Source organism: Salvelinus fontinalis, chromosome 20 (genome assembly GCF_029448725.1).
Source record: "Salvelinus fontinalis isolate EN_2023a chromosome 20, ASM2944872v1, whole genome shotgun sequence".
In the NCBI taxonomy this organism is placed as follows: domain Eukaryota; kingdom Metazoa; phylum Chordata; class Actinopteri; order Salmoniformes; family Salmonidae; genus Salvelinus; species Salvelinus fontinalis.
This window is the reverse complement of record NC_074684.1, coordinates 11,009,400-11,018,149: the sequence shown is the minus strand read 5'-3', so window position 1 is coordinate 11,018,149 and position 8,750 is coordinate 11,009,400. Positions and strand designations below refer to the sequence as shown.

At 41.7% G+C, this 8,750-nt stretch overlaps 1 long non-coding RNA gene across 1 annotated transcript; it reads right to left on the bottom strand.

Moving 5' to 3' along the window:
* Nucleotides 1–3,901: 3,901 nt before the first annotated feature.
* LOC129817282 (uncharacterized) lies at nt 3,902–8,350 on the bottom strand. Its single transcript, XR_008753688.1, has 3 exons — nt 8,112–8,350; nt 7,890–7,936; nt 3,902–4,020 (listed from the first exon to the last, which is right to left on the bottom strand). It is a non-coding gene; the product is annotated as an uncharacterized LOC129817282 (long non-coding RNA).
* Between the last annotated feature and the right edge of the window lie 400 nt (nt 8,351–8,750).

Sequence of the window (8,750 nt, the reverse complement as noted above, 5' to 3'; positions counted from 1 at the left end):
CAGAGTTATTGTGTTGCCAACATCTCTATTTCTCAGTCTCTACCTTATCAGAGGTTTTCATCAAGCCGGAAAAAGGATGTTTCTGGCTGTGTATCGCTTTCGCTCTCATCGGCAATGACCTTGTTGTCGCTGAAACAAACCATACACTTTTGCAGTCATTTTTATCTGTGTCCATCTCAAGAGACTGTCTGTTTCACCTCCAGGGCTGTTTCCTGCTCTAAAATCCTGTATAGACACTAAAATATAAAATCCACACTCTTTTATACTGATCAACACCTTCCGTCCCAGTGAGAAGGTGCAATTGTTCCTCTTAAACTGGAGGATAGAGTCTTGTAGAATAACATCTTTGAAGGTAAAAATAGCGCTAGCAAAAATTAAACATCAGGCTACGTTATTCTTGATTGATAGATTGCATTTTGCCAGTTAAAAATACATATACACACAGCACATACATTTTGTAAACATGACAGGGATAACAGAAAGTCTGACTTATTTCCATTGGGGGCTCTAAAAATAAAACGTAATTACAAGAACAATCTCAAAGATTCTTTAAAAGAGCTAAAACAAGAATCAAGTAAATTGATAGTTTATGGGCTGCATGGACAAAGATCTTCCACGGCGGTGTAAGTCCAGATGATAGCTGACTCGGACTCGAACTGTCTCCACTTCACTATCTGAGCTGTCGTCCGCCTCACAGTCCTGCTCGTCAGCAGGCACAGATGGAGCAGGCTTGTGCAGGGGGGTGGGTGGTCACCTCCAGCAGGGGGAAAGACAGGGGGACAGATCAGGAACCCCATCCCCTGTCGCTCTCTGTAGACTCCGTGATAAACCGCTCCCAAAATGTTCTGTAGCACCCACATTGGTGATGGAAATCGTCACTCCAGCTTCAGAAGCTCAATGAACATCAATAACAGGAATAGTCCACCTTGGAGTAACCGCTTGAGAGATAATCTCCCTTTCGACATTCCTCTGCCATATCCAAGGCGCTGACTGACACTTATTCTTAATTCAAATAAAAACAATAGCAAGGTAGCTAGCTAGCTGGTAGCTAGCCTTTCAGCTGCTTTTGCGAACCAACTGGCTTGCAGGTTGTCGATCGATATATACAGTGCATTCGGAAAGTTTTCAGACCCCTTGACGTTTTCCACATTTTGTTACGTTGCAGCCTTATTCTGAAATGTATTAAATTCATATTTTTCCTCATCAATCTACATACAATACCCCATAATGACAAAGCGAAAAAAGGTTTTTAGAAAGTTAGCAAATTTCAAAAAGATTTAAGTATTCAGAACCTTTGCTATGAGACTTGAAATTGAGCTCAGGTGCATCCTGTTTCCATTTATCATCCTTGAGATGTTTCTATAACTTGATTGGAGTACACTTGTGGTAAATTCAATTGATTAGACATGATTTGGAATGGCAAAAACCAAGCCCTGAGGCCAAAGGAATTGTCCGTAGAGCTAAGAGACAAGATTGTGTCGAGGCACAGGGGAAGGGTACCAAAAAATGTCTGCAACATTGAAGGTCCCCAAGAAAACAGTGGCCTCTATCATTCTTAAATGGACGAAGTTTGGAACCACCAAGACTCTTTCTAGAGCTGGCCGCCCGGCCCAACTGAGCAATCGGGGGAGAAGGGCCTTGGTCAGGGAGGTGACCAAGAACCTGATGTTCACTCTGACAGAGCTCCAGAGTTCCTCTGTGGAGATGAGAGAACCTTCCAGAAGGACAACCATCTCTGCAGCACTCCACCAATCAGGCCTTCATGGTAGAGTGGTCGGACGGAATCCACTCCTCAGTAAAAGGCAAATGACAGCTTGTTTGGAGTTTGCCAAAAGGCATCTGAAGGACTCTCAGACCATGAGAAGCAAGATTCTCTGGTCTGATGAAACCAAGGTGAACTCTTTGGCCTGAATACCAAGAGTCACGTCTGGAGGAAACCTGGAACCATCCCCACGGTGAAACACGGTGGTGGCAGCATCATGCTGTGGGGATGTTTTTCAGTGGCAGGGACTGTGAGACTAGTCAGGATCGAGGGAAAGAGGAACGGAGCACAGAGAGATCCTTGATGAAAACCTGTTCCATAGCACTCAGGATCTCAGACTGGGGCGAAGGTTCACCTTCCAACAGGACAATGACCCTAAGCACACAGCCAAGACAACACAGGAGTGGCTTTGGGACAAGTCTCTGAATGTCCTTGAGTGGTTCAGCCAGAGCCCGGTCTTGAACCCAATTGAAAATCTCTGGAGAGACCAGAAAATAGTTGTTTAGCGACGCTCCCCATCAAACCTGACAGAGTTTGAGAGGATCTGCAGAGAACAATGTGAGAAACTCCCCAAATACAGGTGTGCCAAGCTTGTAGTGTCATACCCAAGAAGACTCGAGGCTGTAATCGCTACCAAAGGTGCTTCAACAAAGTACTGAGTAAAGGGTCTGAATACTTATGTTAATGTGATGTTTCAGTTTTTTGTATTTATAAATGAGCAAAATGTTTATTATGGGGTGTTGTGTATAAATTGTTGAGGAAAAAGACAATTCAATCCTTTTAGAATAAGGCTGTAACGTAACAAATTGTGGAAAAAGTCAAGGGTTGTGAATACTTTCCAAATGCACTGTATATATATAATCAATACTTATTTAGATAAAATAAAAAAGTTGATTGAATTAAAATGTACAGGATCTCTCTGCTTAGGCTGATGCTAGAACGCAATTGCAACTATGTTATATCTTAAAGTAAGTGTCCAGTGTTTCCAGATGTATTTGATATATGATCTATAATTACTTACAATATGAGTGAAATAGTTTTCCTTCCAATTATTATAATTATTTTAAGTATTTTTTTTTCTGTGTTGGAATGGTGTGGGCGTGTTCCTAACAACACAATGGTGTGGCCGTATACGATCGTTAAAAATATAAATTCATGTAAAATCAATTCAACGTTTATTGGTCACATATGCACATATTTGCAGTTGGTATATCAGCAAAATACTTGTGTTTCTAGCTCCAGCAGTTCAGTAATATCTAGCAATAAAAAAATAAAATACACCCATAATAAAAAAAAATAGAAACATAAGTTATATAGGTTGAGCCATGACTAGAATACAGTATAAGGTTCAGGGCAGAGTACTAGTGGGGACTGTTTAACAGCTAACAGTCTGATAGCCTGGAGATTGAAGCTGTTTTTCAGTCTCTCGGTCCCAGCTTTGATCCACCTGTACTGTCTTTGCCTTCTAGCCAGCAGCATACTACCCTACATCCCACTGTGTGCTTGCTTCTGAAGCAGGAGACCAGATGCTGCTGGACGTGGTGGTGGAGGGCAAGTATGAGGCACCCTTTCCTCTGGTCCCAATGCCCCAGAGCAGTGATTGGGGACATTGCCCTGTGTAGGATGCCATCTTTTGGATGGGATGTGAAACGGGTGTCCTGACTCTCTGTGTTCACTAAAGATCCCATGGCACTTATCTTAAGAGTAGGGGTGTTAACCCTGGTGTCCCAACTAATTTCCCAATCTGGCCCTCATTCCATCATGATCACCTAATCATCCCCAGTTTACAATTGGCTCATTTTTATTTATTTAACCAGGCAAGTCAGTTAAGAACAAATTCTTATTTACAATGGCGGCCTACCCCAGCCAAACCCGGACAACGCTGGGCCAATTGTGCGCCGCCCTATCGGATTCCCAATCACAACCAGATGTGATGCAGTCTGGATTCAAACCAGATACTGCAGTGACAACTCTTGCACTGAGATGCAGTGTCTTAGACCACTGCACCACTCATTCATACCCTCACCCCTGTAACCTTTCCCCAGGTTGTTGCTGTAAATGAGAATGTGTTCTCAGTCAACTTACCTGGTAAAACCAGGTATAAATAAAATAGATGGTAGCGATGTGAACAGACCTTTGCTCGGGTGGCTGAGGTCCTTGATGATCATCTTGGCGAGTAGACCGCTTATTGGCCAGCTCATCCTCCTCTAGACTGCTGATTGGCCAGCTCATCCTCCTCGGGAGTATGACATAATACTCTATGAGGAAATGGGAAGCATTTTTTAAACGGTCTGTTTGACAAAGAAGTTAGAAGTGTTTTTTTTTAAGTGTTTCTTCTCAAATGTATGCTTTGGCCACTAATACAAGTATAGATCGAGTCAACAACATTATTTGAGTATATGAACTTTTAAAGGTTCTGGACAGTTCCGAAAAGCAGAGGATAGCTAAATTATTTATCAGAAGAAAGCTAAATTATTTAGCAACTACAGAGTACTCTTTCTCTTACATTAAAGGTGTTTAGAAGCTGTGGAGAAAGATAGGAGATTGAATCAGGAACTTTGGCATTTTATTTCCTATGTTGCACTTTGAACATGGGCCAAGTGGCCAATGAGAAAACTACCAAGTGCATGCAGATCAATTGCAGGTTAATTGAAGAGGCTTAGTGCTTATGTACTGTAAGATGGATCGCGCTGCGTGGCTGTCTTTCTCTGCCGGGTCTACAGGGACACCTCCATAACAGACAGAGTTCTAGTGCCAGTGTTGGCAACTGTGTGTTATTGAGCCATGAAAAGCTCACAGGAGCTGGAACCTGTCAGTGTTATTGACATCAATGACCTCCATTGTTCTCGATTTTGAATGAACTGAACTTTAGATGGAGATGGTTTTTTTGCTTGCCTGATACTGGTCAGGTAGATCAACTCATATACAGCTTGAGTGAGCAAATTATGAAGCATTTAAAAGTGACATTCTTAAAAAACGTATCGGTAAACACTACCGTTCAAAAGTTTGGGGTCACATAGAAATGTCCTTGTTTTTGAAAGAAAAGCAAATTTTTTGTCCATTAAAATAATATCAAATTGATCAGAAATACAGTGTAGACATTGTTAATGTTGTAAATGACTATTGTAGCTGGAAATGGCTGATTTTTAATGGAATATCTATATAGGCGTACAGAGGCCCATTATCAGCAACCATCACTCCTGTGTTCCAATGGCACATTGTGTTAGCTAATCCAAGTTTATAATTTTAAAAGGCTAATCGATCATTAGAAAACCCTTTTGCAATTATGTTAGCACAGCTGAAAACTGTTGTTCTGATTAAAGAAGCAATGAACTGGCCTTATTTAGACTAGTTGAGGAACTGGAGCATCAGCATTTGTGGGTTCGATTACAGGATCACAATGGCCAGAAACAAAGAACTTTCTTCTGAAACTCGTCAGTCTATTCTTGTCATGAGAAATGAAGGCTATTGCATGCGAGAAATTGCCAAGAAACTGAAGATCTCGTACAATGCTGTGTACTACTCCTTTCATAGAACAGCGCAAACTGGCTCTAACCAGAATAGAAAGAGGAGTGGGAAGCCCCAGTGCACAACTGAGCAAGAGGACAAGTACATTAGAGTGTCTAGTTTGAGAAACAGATGCCTCACAAGTCCTCAACTGGCAGCTTCATTAGATAGCACCCGCAAAACACCAGTCTCAATGTCAACAGTGAAGAGGCGACTCCGGGATGCTGGCCTTCTGGGTGGAGTTGTAAAGAATAAGCCATATTTCAGACTGGCCAATAAAAAGAAAAGATTAAGATGTGCAAAAGAACACAGACACTGGACAGAGGAACTCTGCCTAGATGGCCAGCATCCCGGAGTCGGCAACTTCATTGTTGACGTTTAGAATGGTGTCTTGAGGTTACTATTTTGCGGGTAGTTTTTGTACCCATTTCAGACAGATCTCACGCTGGCAATTCTCAAAGACACACATCCTCCTATGTCTATCGCAATTAACAGTTACAGAGCTGTGGTAACACCAACAATGTTTCGAAGGGACAGCAGTGAAGAAGGTGGCAACCACCCGAGCCACTGCCTGTTCACACCGCTACCATCCAGAAGGCGAGGTCAGTACAGGTGCATAAAAGCTGGGACCGAAAACAGCTTCTATCTCAAGGCCATCAGACTGCTAAACAGCAATCACTAACTCAGAGAGGCTGCTGCCTACATTGAGACCCAATTACTGGTCACTTTATTACCTGGATCACTAGTCACTTTATACAATGCTCTCTAAATAATGCCACTTTAATAATGTTTACATAACTTACATTACTCATATCACATGTATATACTGTATTTTATATTGTCTAATGCACCTTCACCATCGCTCATCCATATACTTAGAAGTACATATTTTTATTCACCCCTTTAGATTTGTGTGTATTAGGTAGTTGTTGTGAATTGTTAGAATATTTGTTAGATATTACTGCACTGTCGGTACTGGAAGCACAAGCATTTCGCTACACTCGCATTAACATCTGCTAACCATGTGTATGTGACAAATAAAATGTGATTTGATTTGATTCGCATTTAAAGAACTTCAGCTTTTTTCCCCTGAGAATTAAATGGTTGCTCGAGATAGGTTTACAGATTATAGCTTAGAACTTGGGTGAGACATTCAATGATCAGTAATTGTGCCTGTGTATTTTGATGTAAACCTGGCTAGGTTATGATCACAGGAATGGAAAGAAACAATAAAAACAGGGTGTGATGATATAAGCCTTCCTGTATTTTATCTGCTGTATTTTATTGAGCTGTTAAATTGAGGTCAGGGCTTTGTGATGGCCACTCCAATACCTTGACTTTGTTGTCCATAAGCCATTTTGACACAACTTTGGAAATATGCTTGGGGTCATTGTCCATTTTGAAGACCCATTTTCGACCAAGGTTTAACTTCCTGACTGATGTCTTGAGATGTTGCATCAATATATCCACATAATTTTCTTCCCTCATGATGCCATCTATTTTGTGAAGTGCACCAGTCCCTCCTGCAGCAAAGCTCCCCCACAACATGATGCTGCCACCCCCGTGCTTCACAGTTGGGATGGTGTTCTTCGGCTTGCAAGCCTCCCCCTTTTTCATCCAAACATAACGAAAGATCATCTTTCATCAGACCAGAGGACATTTCTCCATAAAGAATGATCTTTGTCCCCATGTGCAGTTGCAAACTGTAGTCTGGCTTTTTCATGGAGGTTTTGGAGCAGTGGCTTCTTCCTTGCTGAGCAGCCTTTCAGGTTATGTCGATACAGGACTCGTTTAACTGTGGATATAGATACTTTTGTACCTGTTTCCTCCAGCATCTTCACAAGGTCCTTTGCTGTTGTTCTAGGATTGATTTGCACTTTTTGCACCAAAGTAAGTTAATCTCTAGGAGACAGAACGCGTCTCCTTCCTGAGCGGTATGACGGCTGCGTGGTCCCATGGTGTTTATACTTGCGTACTATTGTTTGTACAGATGAACGTGGTACCTTCAGGCATTTGGAAATTGCTCCCAAGGATGAACCAGACTTGTGGAGGTCTACAATTTATTTTCTGAGGTCTTGGCTGATTTATTTTGATTTTCCCATGATGTCAAGCAAAGAGGCACCGAGTTTGAAGGTAGGCCTTGAAATACATCCACAGGTACACCTCCAATTGACTCAAATTATATCAATTAGCCTATCAGAAGCTTCTAAAGCCATGACATCATTTGCTGAAATTTTCAAAGATGTTTAAAGGCACAGTCAACTTAGTGTATGTAAACTTCTGACCCACTGGAATTGTGATGCACTAAATTATAAGTTAAAATATCTGTCTGTAAACAATTGTTGTAAAAATTACTTGTGTCATGCACAAAGTAGATGTCCTAACCGACTTGCCAAAACAAAAGTTTGTAATCTAGAAATGTGTGGTTGAAAAACTAGTTTTAATGACTTCAACCTAAGCGTATGTAAACTTCGACTTCAACTGTATGTTTTGTACAGTATGATACACCATCAAACCTATCACATTTTCTATTAGATTAAAGGTGACAGATTCCACCCTATCTCTAACATGGAATATAAATTATATATCTGTACAGGTATTACTGTGTTTCATTACAGACCTGTCATTGCCTTGTCTTCAGCCACAGGAACACAGATGGGTAGCTTACTGCAACAGACATGACAAATGGAGGAAAACCACAGGTTATTAAAGGAGACGTGTTGTTGAATAAACCACAAAATCCCCAGCCAGCTAAGGATAAATCCGTACAGGAAATCAAATCGAATAGAATATTTGTCATCAGTAGGATGATTGAAAGTGTTGCCGAACTTCATAACACTACCTAAAACAGTCCCCTCGCAGTCTCACTGGCCACAGTGTCAGTCTATCTGTGACTACTATTAATGTCCTGCAAGTCAACGACCGTGACTTCCTGGGTGTTCTCCTGGGTTCCCCTGAGTACCACACAGAGATATTGCCTTGGCAGTGTGTCTGAACTCACACCCCACCTGTCACAGTGATCTAAGGAGGACAGGCAATGATGCATGGTCTCTGAAGACAGAGGGAATGTCACTGAACACACACAGGGACACACACACGCCAACGCACGTTTTTACATACATGCATGCACACAAACAAACACACTCAAAGACCCAAGCCACTGAGCCACAGAGGTCAATTCAAGTTAGTTCTATGTAATTTCATTGAAATGACGAGGAAACCTGTTGATTCAACCAGGGTGTGCACAGTGGGAACCCGTTCAGTGTTAATGATTTATAGAGGCTCAGCTATTCAAGGTTTAACTTTCAGGTCGGGCTTCTATACTTCTGTTTTGGTTTGACACAAACTTCTACTGTAAATGATATCCCCAGTCCGTGATGACTTGAGCTCCCTTACCCTTCATATCGTCTCCCTCAGTCACTCTGGTCAGTGCCAGTCAGACAGACTGAAGACCAGCTGTGTTATTCTGCAGTGCCATATG